This window comes from Theropithecus gelada, chromosome 5 (assembly GCF_003255815.1).
Source record: "Theropithecus gelada isolate Dixy chromosome 5, Tgel_1.0, whole genome shotgun sequence".
In the NCBI taxonomy this organism is placed as follows: Eukaryota; Metazoa; Chordata; class Mammalia; order Primates; family Cercopithecidae; genus Theropithecus; species Theropithecus gelada.
In genome coordinates this window covers 144,139,590-144,145,452 of record NC_037672.1, presented here as the reverse complement: position 1 = coordinate 144,145,452, position 5,863 = coordinate 144,139,590, and the positions used below count along the sequence as shown (strand labels likewise).

At 40.2% G+C, this 5,863-nt stretch overlaps 1 pseudogene; it reads right to left on the bottom strand.

Moving 5' to 3' along the window:
• Positions 1-341: 341 nt before the first annotated feature.
• LOC112625261 lies at positions 342-798 on the bottom strand (annotated as a pseudogene).
• Positions 799-5,863: the final 5,065 nt, after the last annotated feature.

The following is a 5,863-nucleotide window of genomic DNA, read 5'->3' as shown; positions in this document are numbered from 1 at the left end:
CAGCTTTGCAGATACCACTTCACTCAAGAAATCAAAGTAAACATCATCAGTAATGGGACTAATAAAAATGACTTGTAATCTGGTAGAATTCAGTGAGAACATGTTGTCACCTCTGAAATATTCTTGCCAAAAAGGCATAGTCTGAATTTAATCAAAAAGAAATACTGAACAAAGCCAAATGGAGGGACATGCTACAAAGTAACTTGTCTGCAATGTTTCCAGTGTCAAAGTCAGGAAAATCAAGGAAAGACTGCAAATCTGTTCTAGGCTGAAGGGACTAGACAACTAAGGGACATGACAAACAAATGCATGATTCTGGATTGGATTTTTTTTTTTTTTTTGGTTCCCAAGTTTTATTCAAGAACTCATACAAAATATTCTGGATAAATGAAATTTAATCCTCATCTTCCTCCTCTTCTTCGTCCTGGTTAACCTGGAAGTAACATAATTCATAACTCTCTTTGCTGTTAGCAACTATGCGCAACCAGTCTCGTAGATTATTCTTCTTCAAATATTCTTTGATGAGATATTTCAAATACCTTTTGGAGAAAGGCACCTCAGATGTCATGGTGATCTTGCTCTTGCTCCTTTCAATGGTCACCACCCCTCCACCAAGGTTCCCAGCTTTTCCATTCACTTTGATCCTTTCTTGCAAAAACTGCTCAAAATTGGCAGCATCCATGATTCTATCTTCTACAGGGTGGGTGCAATTAAGAGTGAACTTCAGAGCCTGCTTCTTTTTTTTGCCCCCCTTTGCCACAAGTTTTTTCACTGGAGCCATGGCCACAGCAGAGTTAGAAAGGGCTGGATTGGATCTTTTTGCTCTAAAGTGTATCATTGGTGAAATATACAAAACTTAGATGGCATTTGAGGATTAGGTGGTACTATCACTGTGAGCTATCATGGTTAATATCCTAATTAGATCCCACTTGTCAATTGTGACTTTTGTTGCCATTGCTTTTGGTGTTTTAGTTATGAAGTCTTTACCCATGCCTATGTCCTGAATGGTATTGCCTAGGTTTTCTTCTAGGGTTTTTATTATTTTAGGTTTTACAGTTAAGTCTTTAATTCATCTTGAGTTGATTTTTGTATAAGGTGTAAGGAACGGGTCCAGTTTCAGTTTTCTGCATATGGCTAGCCAGTTTTCTCAATAGCATTTGTTAAATAGGGAATCCTGTCACCATTTCTTATTTTTGTCAGGTGTTGCAGGAAGTCAGGGACTGCGAACAGAGGGACTGGCTGGAGCCGTGGCAGAAGAACATAAATTATGAAGATTTAATTTTAATATGGACATTTATCAGTTCCCAAATAATACTTTTATAATTTCGTATGCATGTCTTTACTTTAGTCTCTTAATCTTGTTATCTTCATAAGCTGAGGATGTACATCACCTTAGGACCACTGTGATAATTGTGTTAACTGTACAAATTGATGGTAAAACATGTGTGTTTGAACAATATGAAATCAGTGCACCTTGAAAAAGAACAGAATAACAGCGATTTTTAGGGAACAAGGGAAGACAACCATAAGGTCCGACTGCCTGCAGGGTTGGGCAAAAACAGCCATATTTTTCTTCCTACAGAGAGCCTATAAACAGACGTGCAAGTAGAAGCGATATCGCTAAATTCTTTTCCTAGCAAGGAATATTAATATTAATACGCTGGGAAAGGAATGCATTCCTTGGGGGAGGTCTATAAGCGGCCACTCTGGGAGTGTCTGTCTTATGCGGTTGAGATAAGGACTGAGATATGCCCTGGACTCCTGCAGTACCCTCAGGCTTACTAGGGTGGGGAAAAACTCTGCCCTCGTAAATTTGTGGTCAGACCAGTTCTCTGCTCTCAAACCCTGATTTCTGTTAAGATGTTTATCAAGACAATATGTGCACTGCTGAACATAGACCCTTATCAGTAGTTCTGGTTTTTCACTTTGTCCTGTTCCTTCAGAAGCATGTGATCTTTGTTAGACCCTTATTAGTGGTTCTGCTTTTTGCCCTTTGAAGCATGTGATCTTTATACCTACTCTCTGTTCTTACACCCCCTCCCCTTTTGAAACCCTTAATAAAAACTTGCTGGTCTGAGACTTAGGGGGCATCACAGTCCTACCAATATGTGATATCACCCCCAGTGGCCCAGCTGTAAAATTCCTCTCTTCATACTGTCTCTCTTTATTTATCAGCTGGCTGACACTTATGGAAAATAGAAATAACCTACGTTGAAATATTGGGGGCGGGTTCCAATAGTCAGGTTTGTCAAAGATCAGATGATTGTAGATGTGTGGAATTATTTCTGAGGCCTCTGTTCTGTTCCATTGGTCTATATATCTGTTTTGGTACCAGTGCCATGCTGTTTTGGTTACTGTAGCTTTGTAGTATAGTTTGAAGTCAGGTAGCATGATGCCTGCAGCTTTGTTCTTTTTGCTTAGGATTGTCTTGGTTATACAGGCTGTTCTTTGGTTCCATATGAAATTTAAAGTAGTTTTTTCTAATTCTGTGAAGAAAGTCAGTGGTAGCTTGATGGAAATAGCATTGAATCTATAAATTACTTTAGACAATATGGCCATTTTCACAATATTGATTCTTCCTATCCATGAGCATGGAATGTTTTTCCGTTTGTTTGTGTCCTCTCTTATTTCCTTGAGCAGTGGTTTGTAGTTCTCCTTAAAGAGGTCCTTCACATCCCTTGTAAGTTGTATTCCTAGGTATTTTATTTTCTTTGTAGCAATTGTGAATGGGAGTTCACTCATGATTTCACTGTTTGGTCTATTATTATTATTGTCTGTTTGTCTATTATTTGTCTATTGTTGTCAATTATTATTATTATTTTTTGAAATGGAATTTCGCTCTGTTGCCCAGGCTGGAGTGCAGTGGTGCAATCTTTGCTTACTGTAACCTCTGTCTCCGGGGTTCAAGCAATTCTCCTGCCTCAGCCTCCAGAGTAGCTAGTATTACAAGCGTATGCCACCACATCTGGCTAATTTTTATATTTTTAGTAGAGGCGGAGTTTCACCATGTTAGCCAGGCTGGTCTCGAACTCCTGGCCTCAAGTGATCTGCCCACCTTGGCCTGCCACAGTACTGGGATTACAGGTGTGAGCCACTGCACCCAGCCAGCATAATTCTTAAAGCCTTACTATATAGTTTGTGTATGTGACACTCCAAACCTCATGTTGAAATTTGATCCCCAGTGTTGGAGTTAGGACCTGGTGGGAGGTGTTTGGATTGTGGGGGCCAGATCCCTCAGAATGGCTTGATGCTATCCTCACACTAATGAGTGTCTTCTTGCTCTATTCATTCCATGAGAGCTGGTTGTTAAAAAGAGTCTGGCACCTCCCTCCCTGCTTTCTCTCTCTCTCTCTCTCTCTCTCTCTCTCTCTCTCTCTCTTTCTTTCTCCCTATTTCTCCCCATATGATCTCTGCCTGCTCCTGTTCACTTTCCACCATGAGGGGAAGCAGTCTGAGTTCTTTACCAGAAGCAGATGTTGGTGCTATGCTTCTCATACAGCCTGCAGAACCATGAGCCAACTAAACCTGATTTCTTTACAAATTACCCAGATTTGTATATTTCTTTACAGAAACAGAAATGAACCAAGACAGAAGCCTAGGACATTCAGAATGGTAAATGAGCATTGGCTTCAACTTAAAGTCACCAGTTGCATTCGCCTGTAACAAGAGAGTCAGCCTGTCTTTTGAGACTTTGACTTCTCTTCTCTAGCTATAAAAGTCCTAAATGATGTCTTATTCCAATATAAAGCTGTTTTATCTGCATTGAAAATCTGTTGTTCAGTCTAGCGACCTTTATCTATTATTTTAGTTAGATCTTCTGGATAAGTTGCTGCAGCTTCTATATCAGCACTTGCTGTTTCACCTTGCACATTTACGTTATAGAGATGGGTTCTTTTCTTAACTTCATGAACCAACCCCTGCTAGCTTCAAATTTTTCTTCTGCAGCTTCCTCACCTCTCTCAGCCTTCTTAGTATTAACTAGACTTAGGTTCCTGCTCTGGATTTAGCTTCGCCTTAACAAAAGATTGTGATTGGTTTGATCTTTTATCCAAACAACTCAAACTTTCTCCATATCAGCAATAAGCCTGTTTTGTTTTTTTCTCATTTTTTTTTTCTCATTCATGTGTTTGCTGGAGTAGTACTTTTAATTTCCTTCAAGAAGTTTTCCTTTGTATTCACAGCTCAGCTAACCATCTGGCTCAAGAAGCTTAGCTTTCAGCCTGTCTTGGCTATTGACACGCCTTCTTCACTAAGCTTAGTCATTTCTAGCTTTTTGTTTAAAGCAAGAGATGTGCAACTCTTCCTTTTACTTGAACACTTAGAGGTTGTTGCGTGGTTACTAAATGGCCTAATTTCAGTTATTGTGTCTCAGGGAGGCCTAAGGAGTGGGAGAGCGATGGGGGAATTGCCAGTCAGTGAAGCAATAGAAACACAACATTTATAGATTAAGTTCACTGTCCTACATGGGCGTGGCTCCTGATGCTCCCAGATAATTACAATAGTAACACCAAAGACTAGCGATCACAGATCACTATACCAGATATAATGATAATGAAAATGTTTGAAATACTAAGATGTGACAAAGACACAGAGTGAGCACATGACATTAGAAATGTGGGTCTCATAGAGTTGGCAGATGCAGGGTTACCACAAACCTTCAATTTGTAAAAATTGCAGTATTGTGAAGTACAATAAGGCAAAGTGCAATAAGACAAAGTATGCCTGTATTTAATCAATATTTTCAGAAGTGACTTGCGGCCTTCCCAGGCTCATATTTCTCCCTTCTCACCTAACAGTCCCTCTTTGGTCTGACACTTCTGCTGCGACCAACTTCAACTTGTGTAGGGCTTGCTATAGTCTGTGTTTTCCTGAATCTATTTTCAAGATCTATGACTTAGTTATCTTTATGTACCTGGTACCAGATGCAATGCCTGGCACAAAGTATTGCCCAATAAATACATATTAAATAAATAAGTGAAGATAGAGGTGCCCTCTTTGATCCAGGTCTATAATTTTTCTTTTCATGTTATTCTTCAAAAAGGATTGCAGTCCTTTTCCTTATCCTATGCTTCCTCTTGTGAGAGTTTAGGAGTAGGAAGTTGCTTATCCTTATTATCATCTAGTATCTTTACATACAGTATGATCAATGGCAGGACACTAATTTTATCAGATCAGGTTCTACTTTGGCTGCCTCTGTGGAGGCATGAATCTCAGAGAAGTTGTGCCTTCTATAAGCTCTATTACATATGAAACTGGAGGCAGCCTATTTCCTTGCTTTTTTTTTTTTTTTTTTTTTTTTGAGACGGAGTCTCGCTCTGTCGCCCAGGCTGGAGTGCAGTGGCGTGATCTCAGCTCACTGCAAGCTCCGCCTCCCGGGTTTATGCCATTCTCCTGCCTCAGCCTCCCGAGTAGCTGGGACTACAGGCGCCCGCCACCTCACCCGGCTAGTTTTTGGTATTTTTTAGTAGAGACGGGGTTTCAGTGTGTTAGCCATTCTATCAATACATTTGTCATTATCTTCATTCTCTCAGAAGTGACCTTACATGATCTTTCTCTTTTATCTTATAAAACATATTTCAGTGTGTTCCCTCACCCAGTTTTCCTCCCATCCCATTGATCATGAGAGCAAAATTGCATTAGACTGAAACAAGCCTGGCTCCCAGGGCTGCTGACCAAAGGCAGTTCACAGCCCTGGGGACATCTTCTCCCCAGTGTTCAAACCTCACATTCCATTCTGGTCATGCTTTCCGTTGTTAATCCTGGCTTTAGATGAAGCCCAGCTTAGAAGCCAAGGATGTATTAAGTAGTTTCCAGTGACCAATTTTGCCTCTGATCTTTGATCGCAGATGTAATTTTCAACCTA